Source organism: Oncorhynchus gorbuscha, linkage group LG07, assembly GCF_021184085.1.
Source record: "Oncorhynchus gorbuscha isolate QuinsamMale2020 ecotype Even-year linkage group LG07, OgorEven_v1.0, whole genome shotgun sequence".
NCBI classification, from domain to species: domain Eukaryota; kingdom Metazoa; phylum Chordata; class Actinopteri; order Salmoniformes; family Salmonidae; genus Oncorhynchus; species Oncorhynchus gorbuscha.
Window position 1 is genome coordinate 43,665,535 of NC_060179.1, and position 23,909 is coordinate 43,689,443.

At 41.6% G+C, this 23,909-nt stretch overlaps 1 long non-coding RNA gene across 2 annotated transcripts; it reads left to right on the top strand.

Moving 5' to 3' along the window:
- The first annotated feature begins 288 nt into the window (after positions 1–288).
- LOC124039218 lies at positions 289–11,459 on the top strand. 2 transcript variants are annotated; one of them, XR_006839527.1, is made up of 5 exons: positions 289–730; positions 9,853–9,951; positions 10,072–10,215; positions 10,376–10,424; positions 10,606–11,459. It is a non-coding gene; the product is annotated as an uncharacterized LOC124039218 (long non-coding RNA). The 2 variants fall into 2 exon arrangements; XR_006839526.1 differs by having other exon boundaries at positions 292–730; positions 10,376–10,428.
- Positions 11,460–23,909: the final 12,450 nt, after the last annotated feature.

Below are 23,909 nucleotides of genomic sequence, written 5' to 3' on the forward strand. Positions count from 1 at the left end.
TCGAACACTGCAACAGTTGCACAATCTCATAATGTAAATCAAGATAATGATTATTTTCTCTATGTCATCTCTGTAGTGTTTCTTAGAAAAGTACAACTTTGCATCACAAAAGTTCCTCTGGGGTTTTACACAACACTAAACGTATTCAAACCCCGTTTTAAGTGCTTTTCCCCGCTGCTTGATCCAGACGTATGCAATATACCTTTGGCAGTGCTCAGTGAATGACGGATACAACAGGCGTGGTAATGAGAACACTAATTCCAGACTATACACAGTTTTCACTCCAAATTGGCTACAGAGCAAATCAGAACGGGTGCGGTCATGGTATTTAGCGCTGCTGGTTCAAAATACACATTGTGGATGATCCATTGACATTTCTCTCTTTACGCCATTTCAGTTTCGTTTATTGTAGTATCATTACGTTTCCTGCCTGTCCGGACCGCTGTGCTTCATGCGCAATACACTGAGAATTTGAGTACAGTACATAGGAAATGACTCATAGGAGTTGAACTTTTAGCGTGGGTGTGTACTCTATTTAAACAAGGCTCAGCCTACTCGGGATGACTCAGTGCGAGGCTAGCTTTCAATGGTGAAAACCAACACGGGCTGTTCATCAGATGAACTTTCGGGAATTGCGTTTATACAAGAACGATGGCTTCATATATTCTCTGTGCGCTTTGTGGACTGATCATTGCGACTATAGTGAAACTAAACGGAGTGAATGGGCAAAGTAAGTCATATTGTTTCTTAAACTTTTATGGATGTGCTAAAAATGTAATTGTACGAAGTAAGTTAACATGTCTATGTAAGGGCAAGTAAAAAAAACACTTGTAAGCAACGTTTTATTTGAAATGCGAAAACTTTATTTTCTCTCACTTTTAATCGCATGGGAATTCGTGTTTTATTTAAGAGCATGGAATCATCGCATGGCCTCTCAAATTGAGTCCTGATAAAAGGGTTGCTTATCGAGTTTCTACCAGCTGCCTTCTCACCGGTTCCGCATTCTAATCACCTTATTTCACTCCATCCATGTCAATGGGTGAAGACAGACCTAATTGAATGGTGTAGCCTACTTGTAGTTGACAACAGAAAAAATATATCACTTCTTTACTTTCTTGAGGATGTATAAATAATTAGCATAATTGGTGACTTTGAACTTGAGAAAACAACATGTTTTCCCATTCCCAGCACATTAAGAATTCCTTTATTTTCATAGGGTGGCTCTCAGTTATGAGTGGGGCTTATGACAACTTGTATTATTTATTACATGCATGTGAGACTGTTTAACCTGTTTAATTAACCAGACCAGGTCAACAATGTAGAAAATGCTGAAATAGGCTTGCCCTTGAGCATGACTCTGTTCCATTATATTACACAAGTCATTGGATGAATGGGTCTTCTGTAGGGGGGTTTTGTTTTGATTCCCCTAAAATCAATCTGAACATAAACAAGTGTCGCTTGCGGTACGGGTTTGGAAGCATAAGGACCCGATCTTTCATATCAGTGATAAATTAGAAAAAAATAAATGTTACATTTATACACACCTTGTTAGTGTTCCCCAAGGCCATATCTCCATATTACAGCGATTTGTTTACGGAAGACGTGAGGCAACCACCTGCACTAAGTATCAAGCATGCCTGAACGTAGGTGTAACATGTGAAGTGTAGTTGCGTCGGATGGAGGCCCCGTATTGAACTGTACAAAACTGCTACAGTAAGTGTGTTATTTGAAGGATTCTTTCTCGCTGATGAAATAAGGGCCATATGTTTCGAAAGCCGTGTCGCAAGCGATGATTATTGACGTTTCGAAACTATAAAACACAGTTTAGGCATAAATTACTGGTTGAGAACTGTAGGGAGGAGGCAGAATGCCGTGTAGAGTATTCTGATATTTAGCTTGCACCCTCGACCCAAGGGTGAATTGGAATAGTGCAGGTGCTGGGGCTGACACTATAGGCAACCAGTGTTGATTTCCTATGATTATTTATCAAATATAAATCTAGTTGCTCTCCCTCTTTTCAAGTGACACTTTTTTCATGCAGAATATGAAGGCCGAACAGCTAGCACACGTCAATTCTAACATTAGCAGTCATGGAAGACAGACGAAGACGAGAATCCCTTGAAAAATAAAACACTTCCTTATAACATGCATCTTCTGCTATCTTCACAAATAGTATCTTACCATGGAAACCCAGGCTGACTGTTTGATACTGTAGATTTAATGCAAGCGCTGACTTGTCTCCAATTTCCTGCACTCTTATCTCACACCTTTTGTCTTACATCATTGTGTCACTCAGTACTGACCTTTTGGTATCATTTCACTGAGATACAAAGCAGCTGATGCTAAATGCAACTAAAAGAAGAATCCTGTAAGTATGACTGCTCAACACCACACCAATCATAGCCTACATTACACCCATGATTAAAGTCATGTGGAATGGTGAGATAATGGTGTAGGACATGAAAAAGTATGCATCCTTCCAACAGTTTGCCGTGAATGTTGAAAATGGTCAACATTTTCTCAATTAAGTACATTGCCCATGTGGTAACATGCTGAATTACAAAGTAACAAATGACATTGTCAACACCTGATTACACTGGATAGCTAGACCTTTAACCATTGTGTGACCTTTGAGCTCAAGAAAGAGCAAACTATAATGTTCATCTTATTTAACTCTCTCTTTACATCACGTCAATGAGTGAATCTGTTGATGCGAAGACGTCAAAGGGATCTATTAACTCCGTGAAGTAACACTCCCTGCCTGTGCCATTAAACCCCTACAACTCATCCAGAACGCCGCAGCCCGTCTAGTGTTCAACCTTCCCAAGTTCTCTCACGTCACCCCGCTCCTCCGCTCTCTCCACTGGCTTCCAGTTGAAGCTCGCATCCGCTACAAGACCATGGTGCTTGCCTACGGAGCTGTGAGGGGAACGGCACCTCAGTACCTCCAGGCTCTGATCAGGCCCTACACCCAAATAAGGGCACTGCGTTCATCCACCTCTGGCCTGCTCGCCTCCCTACCACTGAGGAAGTACAGTTCCCGCTCAGCCCAGTCAAAACTGTTCGCTGCTCTGGCTCCCCAATGGTGGAACAAACTCCCTCACGACGCCAGGACAGCGGAGTCAATCACCACCTTCCGGAGACACCTGAAACCCCACCTCTTTAAGGAATACCTAGGATAGGATAAAGTAATCCTTCTCACGCCCCCCTTAAAATATTTAGATGCACTATTGTAAAGTGGCTGTTCCACTGGATGTCATAAGGTGAATGCACCAATTTGTAAGTCGCTCTGGATAAGAGTGTCTGCTAAATGACTTAAATGTAAATAAATAATAATAAATATTACATTATTTACAAGTTTGTTTAGTGCTGTGATCACATTTAATTTACCGTCGTGCTTTATTCTTTACTGAGTTTAATTAAACATTGCACACATGTTCCTTCAATACTTCATCACCTTACATACATTTATTTTAAATGTGCCTTGTCTACACTATATACAGTTAATTCAGAAAGTATTTAGACCCCTTGACTTTTTCTACCTTGTTACGTTACAGCCGTATTCTAAAATTGATTTTTAGAATAAGAAGTAATTCCCCTCATCAATCTACACACACACTTCCCAATGACAAAGCAAAAACAGGTTTTTAAACATTTTTGCAAATGTATAACAAAAGAAAAAGTGGAAATATTACATTTACATAAGTATTCAGACCCTTTACTCAGTACTTTGTTGAAGCAACTTTGGCAATGATTACAGCCTCGAGTCTTCTTGGGTATGATGTTACAAGCTTGGCACACCTGTATTTGGGGAGTTTCTCCCATTCTTCTCTGCAGATCCCCTCAAGCTCTGTCTGGTTGGATGGGGAGTGTTGCTGCACAGCTATTTTCAGGTCTCTCAACAGAGATGTTTGATGTGGTTCAAGTCTGGGCTCTGGCTGGGCCACTCAAGGACATTCAGAGACTTGTCCCGAAGCCACTCCTGCATTGTCTTTGCTGTGTGCATAGGCTCATTATCCTGTTGGAATGGGAACCTTCGCCCCAGTCTTAACCTGCTCCAGAGCTCTCAGGACCTTTCATCAAGGATCTCCCTGTACTTTGCTCCATTCATCTTTCCCTCGATCCTGACTAGTCTCCCACTCGCTGCCGCTGAAAAACATCCCCACAGCCTGATGCTGTCACCACCATGCTTCACCTTGGGGATGGTACCAGGTTTCCTCCAGACGAGAAGCTTGGCATTGATCTTTAAAAAATAAAATGATCTGTCGGCCCTAGCCCCAAATTCAGGCCCTGTGTGTAGTTAACGGACCCTCTCTACCCATTCATCTCCATTTTACCTGTTGTCTTCTTAGCTAATTAGCTGTTGTTGTCTTAGCTATCTCTCCCAATCAACACCTGTGATTGCTTTATGCCTCGCTTTATGTCTCTCTCAAATGTCAATATGCCTTGTATAGTTATCATTGTTTTAGTTTACAGTGGAGCCCCTAGTCCCACTCTACATGCCTCAGATCCCCCACACACACACACACATGCGGTGACCTCACCCAGTATAACCAGCACATCCAGAGATGCATCCTCTCTTATCATCACTCAGTGCCTGGGCTTACCTCCACTGTACGCGCACCCCACCATACCCCTGTCTGCACACACTATTCTACCACACCCAGAAATCTGTTCCTTTTATTCTCTGTCCCCAACGCACAAGACGACCAGTTTTGCTAGCCTTTAGCCGTTCCCTCATCCTACTCCTCCTCTGTTCCTCGGGTGATGTGGAGGTTAACCCAGGCCCTGCGTGTCCCCAAGCACTTTCATTTGTTGACATCTGTAATCGAAAAAGCATTTGTCTCATGCATGTTAACATCAGAAGCATCCTGTAGCTCTAACTACAAAATGTTTTCGGACACTAAAGTCCATGGAGAACAAGAGCACCTCCTCCCAGCTGCGCACTGCACTGAGGCTAGGTAACACTGTCACCACCAATAAATCCATGATAATCGAACATTTCAATAAGCATTTCTCTACGGCTGGCTGCCACGGCCAACAGCTCTGCCCCTCACGCAGCTACTTGCCCGAGCCTCCCCAGCTTCTCCTTTACCTAAATCCAGATTGCAGATGTTCTGAAAGAGCTGCAAAACCTGGACCAGTACAAATCAGCTGGGCTAGACAATCTGGACCCTCTCTTTCTAAAATGACCCGCCACCATTGTTGCAACCCCTATTACCAGTCTGTTTAACCTCTTTCGTATCGTTAAAGATTGGAAAGATGCCGCGGTCATCCCCCTCTTCAAAGGGGGTGACACTCTAGACCCAAACTGTTATAGACCTATATCCATCCTGCTCTGCCTCTCTATAAAGTCTTCGAAAGCCAAGTTAATAAACAGATCACTGACCATTTCGAATCCCACCGTACCTTTGCTGTACAATCCGGTTCCCGAGCTGGTCACGGGTGCACCTCAGCCCCGCTCAAGGTACTAAACGATATCATAACCACCATCGATAAAAGACAGTACTGTGCAGCCGTCTTCATCGACCTGGCCAAGGCTCTCGACTCTGTCAACAGACTCCATAGCCATATTAAACATCTCCAATCCAAAATCAAATCTAGAATTGGCTTTCTATTTCGCAACACAGCCTCCTTTACTCACACCGCCAAACTTACCCTAGTAAAACTGACTATCCTACCGATCCTCGACTTCGGCGATGTCATTTACAAAATAGCTTCCAACACTCTACTCAGCAAACTCGATGCAGTCTATCACAGTGCCATCCATTTATTTACTAAAGCCCCTTATACCACCCACCACTGCGACCTGTGGGCTCTAGTCGGCTGGACCCACTGGCTCCAGGTCATCTATAAGGCGGAGCTTTACCTAGCATAGACTTATCTCAGTTCACTGGTCATGATAACACCCACCCATAGCATGCGCTTCCAGCAGGTATATCTCACTAGTCATCCCCAAAGCCAACACCTCCTTTGGCCACCTTTCCTTCCAGTTCTCTGCTGCCAGTGACTGGAACTAATTGCAAAAATCGCTGAAGCTGGAGACTTATATTTCCCTCACAAACATTAAACATCAGCTATCTGAGCAGCTAACCGATCGCTGCCGCTGTATATAGGCCATCGGTAAATAGCCCACCCAATCTACCTACTTCATCCCCATATCATTTTTATTTACTTTTCTGCTCTTTTGCACACCAGTATCTCAACTTGCACATCATCGTCTGCTCATTTATCACTCCGGTGCTAATCTGCTAAATTGTAATTAATTTGCTACTATGACCTATTTATTGCCTACCTCCTCACGCCATTTTCGCACACTGTATATAGACTTTTTCTATTGTCTTGTTGACTGTACGCTTGTTTATTCCATGTGTAACTCTGTGTTGTTTGTCGCACTGCTTTTCTTTATCTTGGCTAGGTCGCAGTTGTAAATGAGAACTTGTTCTCAACTAGCTTACCTGGTTAAATAAAGGTGAAAAAAAGGCCTGATTGGTGGAGTTCTGAAGAGATGGTTGTCCTTCTGGAATTTTCTACCAGCTCCACAGAGGAACTCTGGAGCTCTGTCAGGTTCTTGGTCACCTCCCTGACCAAGGCCATTCTCCCCCGACTGCTCAGTTTGGCCGTTCTAAGAAGAATCTTGGTGGTTCCAAACTTATTCCATTTAAGAATGGAGGCCACTGTGTTCTTGGGGACCTTCAATGCTGCAGACATTTTTTGGTACCCTTCCCCAGATCTGTGCCTCGATACAATCCTGTTTTGGAGCTCTATGGAAAACTTCTGCGACCTCATGGCTTGGTTTTTACTCTGACATGCACTGTCAACTGTGGGACCTTATATAGACAGGTGTGTGCCTTTTCAAATCATGTCCAATCAATTGAATTTACCACAGGTGGACTCCAAGTTGTAGAAACATCTCAAGGATGATCAATGGAAACAGGATGCACCTGAGCTCAATATCAAGTCTCATAGCAAAGGGTCTGAATACTTATGGTATTTCTGTTTTTTTTATACATTTGCAAACATTTATAAACCTCTTTTTGCTTTGTCATTATGGGATATTGTGTGTAGATTAATGAGGAAACCTTTATTTTTATCAATTTTAGAATAATTCTGTAATGTAACAATTTGGAAAAAGTCAAGGGGTCTGAATACTTTATGAATGCACTGTATACAAAAGTATGTGGACATCCCTTCAAATTAGCGGTTTCAGCAATTTCAGCCACGCCCGTTGCTGAGAGGTGTATAAAATCGAGCACACAGCCATGCAATCGCCATAGACAAACATTGACAGGAGAATGGCCTTACTGTAGAGCTCAGTGACTTTTTCAATGTGGCACCGTCATAGGAATCCATCTTTCCAATAAGTCAGTTCGTCAAATTTCTGCCCTGCGAGAGCTGCCCCGGTCATCTGTAAGTGCTATTATTGTGAAATTAAATATCTAGGAGCCATATTGGCTCAGCTGCAAAGTGGTAGGCAACACAAGCTCACATAACGGGAGCGCCGAGTGTTTAAGCACGTAAAAATTGTCTGTCCTCGGTTGCAACACTCACTACGAGTTCCAAATTGCCTCTGGAAGGAATAAAATCCGTCAGTCCAACGGACGAATCTGGGTTTGGCGGATGCCAGGAGAACGCTACCTGTCCAAATGCACAGTGCCAACTAGAGGTCGACCGATTAGGATTTTTCAACGCCGATGCCGATTTATTGGAGTACCAAAAAAGCCAATACCGATTTTAATCGGCCGGTTTTATTTATTTGTAATAATGACAATTACAACAATATTGAATGAACACTTATTTTAACTTAATAACATTTCAGGTTCCTTGCTCAGAACATGAGAACATATGAAAGCTGGTGGTTCCTTTTAACATGAGTCATCAATATTCCCAGGTAAGAAGTTTTAGGTTGTAGTTATTATAGGATTTATAGGACTATTTCCCTCTACCATTTGTATTTCATATACCTTTGCCTATTGGATGTTCTTATAGGCACTTTAGTATTGCCAGTGTAACAGTATAGCTTCCGTCCCTCTCCTCGCTCCTCCCTGGGCTCGAACCAGCAACACAATGACAACAGCCACCATCGAAGCAGAGTTACCCATGCAGAGCAAGGGGAACAACTACTAGAAAGCTCAAAGTGAGTGATGTTGGAAACGCTATTAGCGCGCGCTAACTAGCTAGCCATTTCACTTCGGTTACACCAGCCTCATCTCGAGAGTTGATAGGCTTGAAGTCATAAACAGCGCAATGCTTGATGCACAATGAAGAGCTGCTGGAAAAACGCAAAGAAAGTGCTGTTTGAATTCATGTTTACATGCCTGCTTCTGCCTACCACAGCTAGGTCAGATGCTTGTATGCTCAGTCAGATTATATGCAACGCAGGACACGCAAGATAATATCTAGTAATTTCAACCATGTGTAGTTAACTTGTGATTATGATTGATTGTTTTTTATAAGATAAGTTTAATGCTAGCTAGCAACTTACCTTGGCTTACTGCATTCGCGTAACAGGCAGTCTCCTTGTGGAGTGCAATGAGAGAGGGGCAGGTCGTTATTGCGTTGGATTAGTTAACTGTAAGGTTGCAAGATTGGATCCCCCGAGCTGACAAGGTGAACATCTGTCGTTCTGCCCCTGAATGAGGCAGTTAACCTACCGTTCCTAGGCCGTCATTGAAAATAAGAATATGTTAACTGACTTGCCTAGTTAAATAAAGGTTAAAAAAAAAAAAATCGGCAAATCGGCGCCCATAAATACCGATTTCTGATTGTAATGAAAACTTGAAATCGGCCCTAATTTAATCGGTCGACCTCTAGTGCCAATTGTGAAGTTTGGTGGAGGAGGAATTATGGTCTGGGGCTGTTTTTCATGGTTTGGCCTAGGCCACTTAGTTCCAGTGAAGGGAAATCTTACCGCTACAGCATTCAGTGTTCGGTTCTGTGCTTCCAACATTGTGGGAAACGGTTTGGGGAAGGCTCTGTTCCAGCATGACATTGACCCTGTTCACAAAGCAAGGTCCATACAGAAATGGTTTGTCAATCGGTGTGGAAGAACTCTACTGGCCTGCACAATGCCTTGACCTCAACCCCATCGAACACATTTGGTGTCCATATACTTATGGTCATGTAGTGTATACAAGTCTGGTACTGCTGCCTGTGACTTCTCTAAAAAGATATATAAGGTTTCAGGTTGTAAGTGTCTCAAGGGATGTAGACATTTTTATCTAGTTTATGACGCGTGTCAGTCAGGGAGGAACCAACGTTCAATGCCGTTATGCTTTCAGTCTCACTAACTTCTCTAGAAGTCAAACACCCAAAACAATGTGGCAAAGCGGGTCTTGATGACACACATCCTGCCTGTCTCACCATGCTTGTACACACAAAGCAAGTGAGTAATGTTAATGTACGTGTAAGTGCAAAACCAAAGGAATTCCCCAACTCATTTTATAAGAAGAGGAAACCCACAGTTTCTCGGATCTTCTCAATTTCTTTAGACTTGATGTCATACGATTTCTTTATTATTGGGCCAAAACAATTCCTTTCAGAGACCACACAGACTGAGTGCATACCTTTATTTTTTTATTTTTTATTGGCACGTTTTAAAAACATCTACATACTTAGTTTGCTGTCTAAAGACTTCAAGCAGATCTATGGTTCTCACTGTGCAGGACACTGACCAATGTTGAAGGAAAATAATATATACGCACTCTATTCCAGTAGTTAATTTGCTTTGGTGAGGTAGAGGAACTTTTCCCAATGAGCAAATGTACAGTATGATTCACATTGGTCATTCAAAGGGTAAATGCTGTCAGAGGATTAAGCGTTAAGTCTCTCCATTTGTTTTTTTTCTCACAGGCCTATGCACCAGTAAAGAGTTCTGGAGTTCAGACATAGACCAATGTGTATCCTGCTCAACATGCAAGCAGTATCCAAAGACTCCTTCATGTAACACATGTAAGTTAAGTTTGAATGTTCCTTAGCTAATAATTTAACTTAACACCTAAATCTTGCACATAACCAATCCTTTATTGTATGCCTAAAGCTGTCCTCCTTGACCAATATGTCCCCTTTCAGGCACATTTACAGAGGAGAGATCTGATGTCTGGAGACTAGCAGCCATTTCCAGCTTCTCTGTGCTGGCAGTCGTTCTGCTCATTGCAGTATTGATCATTGGGGTCATGGTGCATCGACGCACGGCAAACAATAGGCCCCTTCGTGGTAGGGCTCACGGCTACCATCTCCTGATAAACTAACATTGTCAGTCATGAAACTTATTGTAGCATGATGAGGCACATTTTTTTTGTTGTAGCATTTTGACCTCTTTGGGTTCTGGTGAAAATACAGTAAAAATGTTCTGCATTTTGTTGTTGTTCTGCAGAACCTATTGAAGAGACAACGGGACCTCTTAACCAAGCTTAAACATTTCAGTAGGTATGCATTCCACAAATGTGTTGATGTGTGAACAGTTGACAACTGCTATCAATTATTATGCATAATTAAGTGTATGTAAGTAGCCTCTAAGTATGCAAATAGTTTTGTACTAATTGTTTTTGAAATAATGGGGGATGTTGAGTGAATTAACCAACAAATCTCTCATTACTTTCTCAGCTTCATCTTCCTTCTGACATCGATGTGACAGAACCAAGGGAACACCTTTTGAGGACCAATCAGTCAGAATAATTTCTGTACAATGGACTGTGGGTATTATTTGAGTAGAGTTTGACCATCTTGAATTTATACTGCTAGTTAGTAAAGATGTGCTCACACTCATTAGACTGTCACAGAACGGAGCTCTCACATAGAACTGTGTTGACTCACGCTGTCAATCCCGTCTTGTCTGAAGTCAGACTGTACTCTGAGGAAGACCGTGTGGTTAGTAAAGAGTAGCTCTCACAGCTCTTTTTGTATTGATGTCCTTTGACTAGTGATGCTAGTTTTAGCCAGTGTAGATATTCCAATCTATCGATAAGTCATTTGTTCAACAATAAGTAGGTTTAAAAACAGTAGTGAACATGAGACATATCTTGAATGATTTGTATTTATTACCATAACTGTCAATGCTTGAACACCTATTGGTGTCAGACATATTGTACATTTAGCTTATTAGGTAGAATACCAGCAAACACACTGCCTCGACTTGCCACAAGCAGGATGAATGTGAATACAGCACAATCAAGCTTTCTGTGCCAGGTTTGACCTGCTGTACTTCTAAGACTAAAAGGTTTATATTTGCTGGTCATATATAACAACCTCTTGGTGAAGCATACAAGTGATATGTTAGGTGAGTGGTCACCAACCAGTCGATCGGTTATATAAAATATATTTTGATTTGTTTGAAACTTTTTTTTGCTTACCACATGATTCCAAGTGTAATTTCCTAGTTTTGTCTTCACTATTATTCTACAATGTAGAAAATAGTCAAAATAAAGAAACCCTGGAATGAGTAGGTGTGCCCAAAAGTTTGACTTGGTACTGTATATAATTTCCTGAGCCTTCTTATATCTTCTAGATATAGGACTAAGACGTAACCTTGTTTCTTATTATTTATTATTTGAATGTCTTTTTGCCATTTATGAAAGTGTGATTTCAGTATCTCTCTGGGCTATAGTAGTAAAGGCAAAATTCAATATTATATCCATTTTTTAAATTTATCTTTATACCTAAAGGGGTCCTAAAATTCCAAATCAAATATCTAAATGAGCCACCTCATGGAATCATTTTAAGATGATCATATGTCAGCTTAGAACCCACCCCACCCCCAGCAATGCAGAGAAAGTAGATAAATAATATTTAAAAAACACAATACAAGTAACAATAGATACACAATTAGTGACTAACTTGGCTATATACAAAGGGTAATAGTACCGAGTCGATGTTCAGGGGTACGAGGTAGATATGGACATATAACTAGGAATAAAGTGACAGTAGCAGCAGTATATGTGATGAGTCAAAGCTAGTGCAGAAAGGGGTCAATGCAGATCAGTTAACCAAATACCTATTCAGACAAACTATTTCAGGGTCCTGTTACTAGTTTCAACAAATCATTTTTAAAGGAGTAGAATGTTAACATTTGTGAACTGTAATCTTCCAATCACGAGGCAATGGGAAAATAAGTTGTGACTATGAAACTGCTCAAACATACTGGACATTCTTTAACAGGTCATTTGACCATTATGCTGTCAAATGTAGACACTGTGTAATGTGTGCCCTATTCAGGATAAAGTAGCATAACACGGAGGTTCCCAAACTGTTGTGATGGATAAGTTCTAGGTGGTACAGAATTCTGTGAGAATATGTTTATCTAAGCATTTAAATCATTCCCAGATGGACACAAATAGGGAATCCTTACCACTGTGCTCTGATTCAGAGGGGTTGGGTTAAATGCGGAACACATACTACTGGTCCAAAACTTTAGAACACCTTCTCATTCAAGGGTTTTTATTTTGAACTATTTTCTACTTTGTAGAATAATAGTGAAGACAAAAAAATGTTGAAATAACACATGGAATCATGTAGTAAGCAAAAAAGTGTTAAAGAAATAAAAATATATTTTTGAGATTCTTCAAATAGCCACCCTTTGCCTTGATGACAGCTTTGGCATTCTCTCAACCAGCTTCATGAGTTTGTCACCTGGAATGCATTTCAATTAACAGGTGTGCCTTCTACATTTGTGGAATTTCTTTCCTTTTTAATGTGTTTGAGCCAATCAGTTGTTGTGACAAGGTATACAGAAGATAGTCCTATTTGGTAAAAGACCAAGTCCATATTATGGTAAGAACCACTCAAATAAGCAAAGAGAAATGACAGTCCATCATTACTTTAAGACATGGTCAGTCAATACGGGAAAATTAAGAACTTTGAAAGTTTCTTCAAGTGCACTCGCAAGCGCTATGATGAAACTGGCTCTCATTAGGACCGCCACGGGAAAGGAAGACCCAGAATTACCTCTGCTGCAGAGGATAAGTTCATTAGTTACCAGCCTCAGAAATTGCAGCCTAAATAAATGCTTCAGAGTTAAAGTAAAAAACACATGCCCAACATCAACTATTCAGATGAGACTGTGTGAACCAGGCTTTTATAGGTCGATTTGCTGCAAAGAAACCACTACTAACGGACACCAATAATAAGAGACTTGCTTGGGCCAAGAAACACGAGCAATGGACATTAGACCGGTGGAAATTTGTCCTTTGGTCTGGAGTCCAAATTGGAGATTTTTGGTTCCAACCGCCGTGTCTTTGTGAGAGAAGTGTGGGTGAACAGATGATCGCCGCATGTGTATTTCCCATCGTAAAGCATGGAGGAGGAGGTGTGATGGTGTGGGGGTGCATTGCTAGTGACACTGTCTGTGATTTATTTAAAATTCAAGGCACACTTAACGAGCATGAATACCACAGCATTCTGCAGCGATACGCCATCCCATCTAGTTTGGGCTTAGTGGGCCTGTCATTTGTTATTTCAACAGGACAGTGATCCACAACACACCTCCAGGCTGTGTACGGGCTATTTTACCAAGAAGGAGAGTGATGGAGTGCTGCATCAGATGACATGGCCTCCACAATCCCCCGACCTCAACCAAATTGTGATGGTTTGGGATGAGTCGGACCGCAGAGTGAAGGAAGAGCAGCCAACAAGGGCTCAGCATATGTGGGAACTCCTTCAAGACTGTTGGAAAAGCATTCCAGATGAAGCTGGTTGAGAGAATGCCAAGAGTGTGCAAAGATGTCAAGGCAAAGGGTAGCTACTTTGAAGAATCTCAAATATAAAATATATTTTGATAAGTTTTTTGGGGTTATTACATGATTCCATGTGTTATTTCATAGTTTTGTCTTAACTATTATTCTACAATGTATTATAGTAGTAAAAATAAAGGAAAAGCCTTGAATGAGTAGGTGTTTTAAAACTTCTGACCGGTCGTGTATTTTGGTTGAATGCATTGTTGTGCAACTTACTCAGTATTCCCTTTCCTCAGTTGAAACAATGGAGATGAGTCAATGCTTGTGTGACAATGTTTGTATCACTATTAGTCACCGAATCTCAACCCAGGAAGGAACATTACGGTTTAGCGAAAAAACTGAACCCAATTGACAAGTATAACTGTAGTATAACTGTGTACTCAGCTTCACTCTTTAGTCAGAACACAATTTTAAGGGTTGTGTGTCAGGAGAACGTGGATGGCTGAATAATTACCTCTCATGTTACTGACAAAATTACTTTTATCAATGTTAAGTGGATATGGATAACAGCAGCAAGAAAAGGGCAATTTATATACAGAATTATTTATTTCAAATGATATTTTTGAATGTTTATAGTTTGTTAACAGCTAAATGTCTGGATAAATACTGTCAAAGGGATCCCTGCAAAGTTGTTTGTAAAACCAGTGACACCAGCTGACCAACTTTTTGTTACTGAGCAATAACTGACAAGTTGTTAGTTAATTTACTTCTCTTGTCTGTTTTGGTTTATGTACATGGGTTAGTGTAGTAATAAGCAATGTTACATGTGAACTTTGGCTGACTTTTGTGTATTATGTTATGAATAAAATGAGCTGATTTCTTGATATCAAATCCAATTTTATGTCACATACACATGGTTAGCAGATGTTAATGCAAGTGTAGCGAAATGCTTGTGCTTATAGTTCCGACAATGCAGTAATAACCAACAAGTAATCTAGCTAACAATTCCAAAACTACTACCTTATAGACACAAGTGTAAGGGGATAAGAATATGTACATAAAGATATGAGTGAGTGATGGTACAGAGCGGCATAGGCAAGATACAGTAGATGGTATTGAGTGCAGTATATACATATGAGATGAGTATGTAAACAAAGTGGCATAGTTAAAGTGGCTAGTGATACATGTATTACATAAAGATGCAGTAGATGATATAGAGTACAGTATATACATATGAGATGAGTAATGTAGGGTATGTAAACATCATATTAAGTAGCATTGTTTAAAGTGGCTAGTGATATATTTGACATCATTTCCCATCAATTCCCATTATTAAAGTGGCTGGAGTTGAGTCAGTGTGTTGGCAGCAGCCACTCAATGTTAGTGGTTGCTGTTTAACAGTCTGATGGCCTTGAGATAGAAGCTGCTTTTCAGTCTCTCGGTCCCAGCTTTGATGCACCTGTACTGACCTCGCCTTCTGGATGTTAACCTTGTAGAACTACCCCTCCCGGCTCCGGGAGAATTGTCATAAGCAACCGCTGAATAGCATAGCGCAACAGTCAAAAAATATTACTAGAAAATATTAATATTCATGAAATCACAAGTGAAATATAGCGAAACACAGCTTAGCCTTTGGTTAAGTTGTTAAACAACTGCAACAACCAGGTAGACAACCAAAGGCTGTGTGTAGGAGACAGGGTGTGGTTTGGAACCAAGTATAGGAAATGGTACAGTTTGGAAGCAGTTACTACTGTGTGGAGGAGAAAGGGATTGGTTTGGAACCATGTTCTGCATGCTTTGTTATAAAACTTTAAACAAAATAAAAGGTTGGAATCCTTGAAAACAACTCAATTACCAACAAAGTCATTTAATTTCAACAAACTGATTGGCTAAGGTTCTAATTAGCTAAGTTCATAGTCCTAACCTGGAAGTAAAAATATATGTTTCAAAGTGACAAAATATATACAGGGTTATATTATTTAAATATTTCAGATGACTTTTTGAACACTAAATTCACATCTTTGTGGCATATGCTTTTTATTACACTATAGCTAATTTAGCGGTGAGTTCCTTGTGTAAAGGAAAATCCTACTATGAATGTACAGAGAACCCAATGTTTCATTCTCTTATTTACAACTGTGGGAGATGCACGACACATACAGTACACAGGGGTTGTCATCCTGGCGAAAAAAGTTAAGTGTACATTAACAAGTGCCAGAAGAGATGGAACCATAGTAATCAGACAATGCCACTTGCAAGGTTTAAACTGAGATCTGACATTAACACTACATGCTAATGTTAATGGTTTCTAAAAATACATGTTGCAATTTGGATATGCGAGCCGTATTACAGAACTTAACTGTAATGGCGCCGATAGAGGGCAGCCGTGCTTCTAGCCCCCAGGCAACTTTGCAGTATTGTTTTTTACGTGTTATTTCATACATTATTAGGCCTGAAATGTGTGTTATTACATACAGCCGGGAATAACATTTGGATATCAGAGCGGCGGTAACTCATCAACTCATCAGCATTTACGACTAACAATACAAGTTTCCCGATTTGGATCCTTTGTTCACACCGCCAGGGCAACTGAACTGATTCCAGAGGCTGACCCAAAGCATCGCCGGCTGTGAAGAGGTACTCGGAGTGGACTTCTAGTCCAACTCAGGAGGCGCGCACACGGAACTAAATGACTATCGTCCCGTAGCACTCACTTTGAGAGGCTAGTCAAGGATCATATCACCTCTACCTTACCTGACACCCTAGACCCACTTCAATTTGCTTACCGCCCTAATAGCTCCCCAGACGATGCAATCGCCATCGCACTGCCCTATACTATCTGGAAAAGAGGAATACCTATATAAGAATGCTGTTTATGGACTACAGCTCAGCCTTCAACAGCATAGTACCCTCCCTGTTCACCCATGACTGCGTACCCACGCACGCCTCCAACTCAATCATCAAGTCTGCAGATGACGAGACAGCCTACAGGGAGATGGTGAGGGCTCTGGGAGTGTTGGTGTCAGGAAAATAACCCCTCATTCATCGTCAACAAAACAAAGGGGATGATCGTGGACTTCAGGAAACAGCAATCCACATCGATGGGACCACAGTGGAGTGGTTGGAAAGCTTCCAGTTCCTCGGCATACACAACACCGACAAATTGAAATGGTCCACCGACACAGACAGTGGTGAAGGTGCAACAGCACCTCTTCATCCTCAGGAGGCTGAAGAAATTTGACTTGTCACTTAAAACCCTCAAACATTTACAGATGCACAATTGAGAGCATCCGGTCGGGCTGTATCACTGCCTGGTACGGCAACTGCACCGCCCGCAACCGCAGGGCTCTCCAGAGGGTGATGCGGTCTGCCCAAAGCATCACTGGGGGCAAACTACCTGCCCTCTAGTACACCTACATCATCCAATGTCATAGGAAGGCCAAAAAGATCATCAAGGACAACAACCACCCGAGCCCCTGTCTGTTCACCTCACTATCATCTAGAAGGCGAGGTCAGTACAGATGCATCAAAGCTGTGACCGAGAGACTGAACAACAGCTTCTACCTCAAGGCCATCAGACTGTTGAACAGCCATCACTAGCACATTAGAGGCCGCTGCCTATGTGCATAGACTTGAAATCACTGGCCACTTCCATTTAAAAAAAAAAATACACTAGTCACTTTAATGTTTACATAATTTGCATTACTCATCTCATTTGTATATACTGTTTTCTATTCCACTGTATTTTAGTCTATGCTGCTCTGACATTGCTCGTCCATATGTATTTATTCCACTCCTTTACTTAGATGTGTGTACTGTTGGGAAATGATTAGGTATTACTGCACTGTTGGAGCTAGAAACACAAGCATTTCGCTACACCTGCAATAACATCTGCTAAATGTCAATCCAATAAAATTGGATTTGATGCATTTCAAAAACAGCCCTTTTTAGGTAGAATAGCTTACTATGGTGATGGCAGACTAAATGTACAGTAGTTGCTACTGTCGTAAACCTTTCAAATTCAGAGCTATTTTGTGTGAGTTGTACTTTCCCTGTGTCAGGATGGCAATGTGTTTCATCTTCTGAATGAAGGAATATAAATTTGACCCAGTGGGAAAGCATGTTTGAATGGTCTGCCAGAAATGACTAATTAAAATCAAGATGCGCACTTACTAATATGGTACCATGTACTGACAAAATTAGCATGAAACATTTCTTAAAATGTCAACATATTGCTTATAATATTGGTAGACTGGGCAGAACAACTTACATGTAATCTCAACTGCCCACATGCAATTAGAATTTGAAGTGTTGGGAGCTGTGTTGATGCCTTATTAACAATATGCTTATGATACAGGCCTACTTGACTTTAAAAAGTTTGAATGATTACAGTACTGAATTGATATGATATTTCCTAAATAAACTGTTATAGCTTTAAATAATCGGTTGTTGGATTGGCATGGCTCTGAGGTATTGCATACTCTTACCGGTCGCAGAAATATTTACAGTTCATAATACACTACATGACCAAAAAATATGTATGCAGACGCCTGCTCCTGGAACATCTCATTCCAAAGTCATGAGTATTCAAGTGGAGTTGGTCCCCCTCTTTGCTGCTATAACAGCCACCACTCTTCTGGGAAGGCTTTCCACTAGATGCTGAAACATTGCTGCAGAGACTTGCTTCCATTCAGCCACAAGCACTGATGTTGGGCGATTAGGCCTGGCTCGCAGTCTGCGTTCCAATTCATCCCAAAGGTGTTTGATGGAGTTGTGGTCAGTGCTCTGCGCAGGCCAGTCAAGTTCTTCCACACCAATTTCGACAAACATTTCTGTATGGACCTCGTTTTGTGCATGGGGGCATTGAAACAGGAAAGGGCCTTCCCCAAACTGTTGCCACAAAGTTAGAAGCACATAATCATCCAGAATATCATTGTATGCTGTAGCATTAAGATTTCCCTTCAATGGAACTAAGGGGCCTAGCCCGAACCATGAATAACAGCCCCAGACCATTATTCCTCCACCAAAATGTACAGTTCGCACTATGCACTCGAGCAGGTAGCATTGTGTATCGTAATCTTACGCTTTGTGTGCAACTGCCCGGCAATGGTAACCCATTTCATGAAGTTCCCGATGAACAGTTATTGTGCTGACGTTGCTTCTAAAGGCAGTTTGGAACTCGGTAGTGTGTTGCAACCGAGGACAGGAGATTTTTATGAGCTACAGCACTCAGCATTCCCGTTCTGTGAGCTTGTGTGGCCTACCACTTCGCAGCTGAGTGGTTGTTGCTCCTAGAGGTTTTCACTTCAGAATAACAGCACTTACAGTTGACCGGGGCAGCTCTACAGGGTAGAAATTTGACTAATTTACTTGTTGGAAAGGTGGCATCCTATGACAGTGCCACGTTGAATGTCACCGAGCTCTTCAGTAAGGCCATTCTACAGCCAATGATTGTCTATGGAGATTGCATGGCTGTGTGCTCGATTTTACACACCGGTCAATAACGGGTGTGGTGAAATAGCCTAATGAACTAATTTGAAAAGGTGTCCACAGACTTGTATGTACAGTTCATATGCAGTGCATTCGGGAAGTATTCAGATCCCTTGACTTTTCACTTTGTTACGTTACAGCCTTATTCTAAAATGGATTAAACGAAAAATACAAATCCTTAGCAATCTACACACAATTCTCCATAATGATAAAGCTACAAACAGAAATACCTTATTTACATAAGTATTCAAACCCTTTGCTATGAGATTTGAAATTTAGCTCAGGTGCATGCTGTTTCCATTGATCATCCTTGAGATGTTTCTACAACTTGATTGGAGTCAATGTATTGGACATGATTTGGAAAGGCTAGAGTTCCGAGACAGGATTGTGTCAAGGCATAGATCTGGGGAAGGGTACCAAAACAGCATTAAAAGGTCCCCAAGAACACAGTGGCCTCCATAATTCTTAAATGGAAGAAGTTTGAATCCACCAAGACTCTTCCTTGAACTGGCCGCCCGGGCCAAACTGAGCAATCGGATGGTCACTGACAGTGCGTCAGAGTTCCTCTGTAGAGAAGGGAGAACCTTCCAGAAGGGCAACAATCTCTGCAGCACTCCACCAATCAGGCTTTTATGGTAGTGGCCAGACGGAAGCCACGCCTCAGTAAAAGGCATGACAGCCTGCTTGGAGTTTGCCAAAAGGCACCTAAAGACTGATCTTGAGAAACATGATTCTCTGGTCTGATGAAACCAAGATCCCGTCGGTGAAGCATGGTAGTGGCAGCAGCATCATCATCATCATGCTGTGGGGATGTTTTTCAGTGGCAGGGACACTAGTCTGAATCGAGAAGACGGCAGGGTAGCCTAGTGGTTAGAGCGTTGGACTAGTAACCGAAAGGTTGCAAGTTCAAATGCCAGAGCTGACAAGGTACAAATCTGTCGTTCTGCCCCTGAACAGGCAGTTAACCCACTGTTCCTAGGCCGTCATTGAAAATAAGGATTTGTTCGTAACTGACTTGCCTAGTAAAATAAAAGGCAAAAAATAAAAAATAAATAAAAAGACAGATCCTTGATGAAAACTTGCTCCAGAGTGCTCCGGACCAGACTGGAGTGAAGGTTCACCTTCCAACAGGACAATGTCCGTTAGTGGCCCAGCCAGAGCCGTGACTTGAACCCAATTGAACATCTCTGGAGAACTGAAAATAGCTGTACAGCTACGCTCCCCATCCAACCTGACAGAGCTTGAGAGGATCTGCAGAGAAGAATGCAACAAACTCCTCAAATACAGGTGTGCCAAGCTTGTAGCGTCATACCCACGAAGACAAGATTGTAGTCGCTGCCAAATGTGCGTCAAAGTACGGAGTAAAGGGTCTGAATACTTATGTATTGTTTAATGTGATGTTTATTTTTTGTAAGTGTACACACAAAGAAATCTATTTTAGAATAAGGCAATAACGTAACAAAATGTGGAAAAAGTTGGGTCTGAATACTTGCCGAATGCACTGTATATTAAATATAGGATAAGGCATAAAGAATGCCAAGAAGAACACATTGTGGTGTCAGTTACACATTTCATAATGTACTGGGACCACACCCTCAAACAAAGTTTTAAACCTAAAGGATCTATGCTTGCTACAAAAAAAAAGTGCCATTACAGTGGGACTGAAAAGATGTCCATAAGCACCTTATTTTATTCTACACCTTTTCTGGTAAGCATTGCAAACCAAAGAAATACTAGATTTAACTTAATTGCACATTTATGGAAAGGTTATATGAACACAAATGGCTTTTTCCAAAGACCCCAAACCATTTCTCAAATAGTGGTGATCAACATTTGCTCCTGGATACACACTGCTGCCAACATGGTTGAAGCAACCAACTGGATGTTGACAAGTTTGAACACTGAAACTTGTGTCCATGACACATGAACAGAAATACAATAACCATTCAAATATAGACAGAAATAAATACTTTGTATTATAAATATAAGTACGCTAACTGTTCACAACACGATAATTCTACACTTGACTTTTGCCGGACTGACACGCAAACAAACTCAGCAAAAAAAAAAAAAAAGAAACGTCCCCTTCAGGCTCCTGTCTTTCAAAGATAATTCGTAAAAATCCCAAAATCTTCATTGTAAAGGGTTTAAACACTGTTTCCCAAGCTTGTTCAATGAACCATAAACAATTAATGAACATGCACCTGTGGAATGGTCGTTAAGACACTAACAGCTTACAGACGGTCGACAATTCAGGTCACAGTTAAGAAAACTTAGGACACTAGAGGCCTTTCTACAGACTCTGAAAAACACACAAAAAATAGATGCCCAGGGTCCCTGCTCATCTGCGCGAACGTGCCTTAGGCATGAGGACTGCAGATGTGGCCAGGGCAATAAACTGCAAAGTCCGTACTACGAGACACCTAAGACAGCGCTACAAGGAGACAGGACGGACAGCTGATCGTACTCGCAGTGGCAGACCACATGTAACACCTGCACAGGATCGGTACATCCGAACATAACACCTGCGGGACAGGTACAGGATGGCAACAACTGCCTGAGTTACACCAGGAATGCACAATCCCTCCATCTGTGCTCAGACTGTCCGCAATAGGCTGAGAGAGGCTGGACTGAGAGCTTGTAAGCCAGTTGTAAGGCAGGTCCTCACCAGACATCACCGGCAGCAACGTCGCCTATGGGCCTGTACTCTGGAGCAGGATTGAGTTGGAGGTGGAGGGTCCGTCATGGTCTGGGGCGGTGTGTCACGGCATTACCGGACTGAGCTTGTCCGTCATTGCAGGCAATCTCAACACTGTGCCTTACAGGGAAGACATCCTCCTCCCTCATGTGGTACCCTTCCTGCGGGCCCATCCTGACATGACCCTCCAGCATGACAATGCCACCAGCTCGTTCCGTGCGTGATTTCCTGCAAGACAGGAATGTCAGTGTTCTGCTATGGCCAGCGAAGAGCCCAGATCTCAATCCCATTGAGCACGTCTAGAACCTGTTGGATCGGAGGGTGAGGGCTAGGGCCATTCCCCCCAGAAATGTCTGGGAACGTGCAGGTGCCTTGGTGGAAGAGCGGGGAAACATCTCACAGCAAGAACTGCAAATCTGGTGCAGTCCATGAGGAGATGACCTGCAGTACTTAATGCAGCTGGTGGCCACAGCAGATACTGACTGTTAGTTTTGACCCCCCTTTGTTCAGGGACACATTATTCCATTTCTATTAGCCACATGTCTGTGGAACTTGTTCAGTTTATGTTTCAGTTGTTGAATCTTATGTTCATACAAATATTTACACATGTTATGTTTGCTGAAAATAACCGTAGTTGACAGTGAGAGGATGTTAAATTTTTTGCTGAGTTTACCTTTGAAAGTTTGAGAAGTCAAAAGCATGTGTTTCGTATTGTAAAGGGTTTGCAAAATGTGTAAAGATTGTCAAGGGTATTATCGACAAGAAAAGCTACAATTCTTATTTGAACAAGACATGGGTGAGAAATGGCACCTGTAAAAATAAAGTAATGCCCAATTCAGACATGGATAATTATCTACAATGCTTTGCACATCAGACATTTTAATGTGGCAAAACCACAGTGCTGGCAAGCCCACTGTCCTTGGCTAATGCATTCCTACCTGTGTTGGAGTCGCACCAATTGAGAATGGAATTACAGATTGAGGAATTCCCTTAAATGCTACATAGGATATTTTTTAAGAGTCAAGGTAACATTCATAGAAAATGATATATCAAAGTACACACAGAAAAATTGAAACTAAGTCAAAAGAACAGGAATAAATAATCAAATATGCCCATTTAGCATACATATGTCACCCAAAGGGTGTACCCAAATATCACCATCACTAAAACCATTTGATTGCCACCAACTTGATTACATGATTTCAGTAAATACCTTTGATATCATCCTCTGGGTAAGACTAGGAGGTCATGCTTATTGAAGCCACATCAGAAATGGTCAAATTGATCACGTTTCTCTAACCTATGGCAAAATATTGAGAACAGCCCTCACTTTTGATAAGCTGGGCAGAGAATTGAACCGACGGAGGCACTGAACACAGTAATAGATCGCGAGAGGAAATGACAATTTCAGAACAGCACTTTTCTCGTAAAAATATGAGTCATTGTATAAATCAATCTCAAATGCAGGAACTGGGCTGAAACAGTTCTGTTACGTCGGTTCACTTTGGTTGGGAAATTGGACTGTCTACCTTGTGAGGACATTGATACAGTCAGTATGGAAGGAGGTCCAATAGTTCTCACTCCTATAGCGTTAAACGATTCAATGACAATGTGCACTCCATGCGAAAATAATCTTATAAAGATTTGACAGACACTGTCGCCTGTGCCCATCTGGGAAGTTTAACAGTGCCACAATCCCTGCTAGAGATAAGAAATCCTTCGACCACTCCCAAAGTGTATGACCGAAGCATAATCAGAAAAATGAAACGTTTGTGAGGCAGCTTTGAAGAGTTCAACATCAAGAGGAAACGCTGTCTCTACTGGGGCTTTGTGGAACACGCCACTTTACAATTACCGATAGGGGTCCAGTGAATGGGGAGAATAATATAATAAGCATTTGACACGGAGTCCTGACTCAGAGAAAAGAGCCCATGTCCAAGTCCATAAAACTGTTAGTATCCATGCCGAAGGAGGACTTATAGTCCTGGCAACCACTCTGGTGCATCTTCTGGTGGTGGCGCAGGTTTGACTTGCTGGAGAAGTGCTTTTCG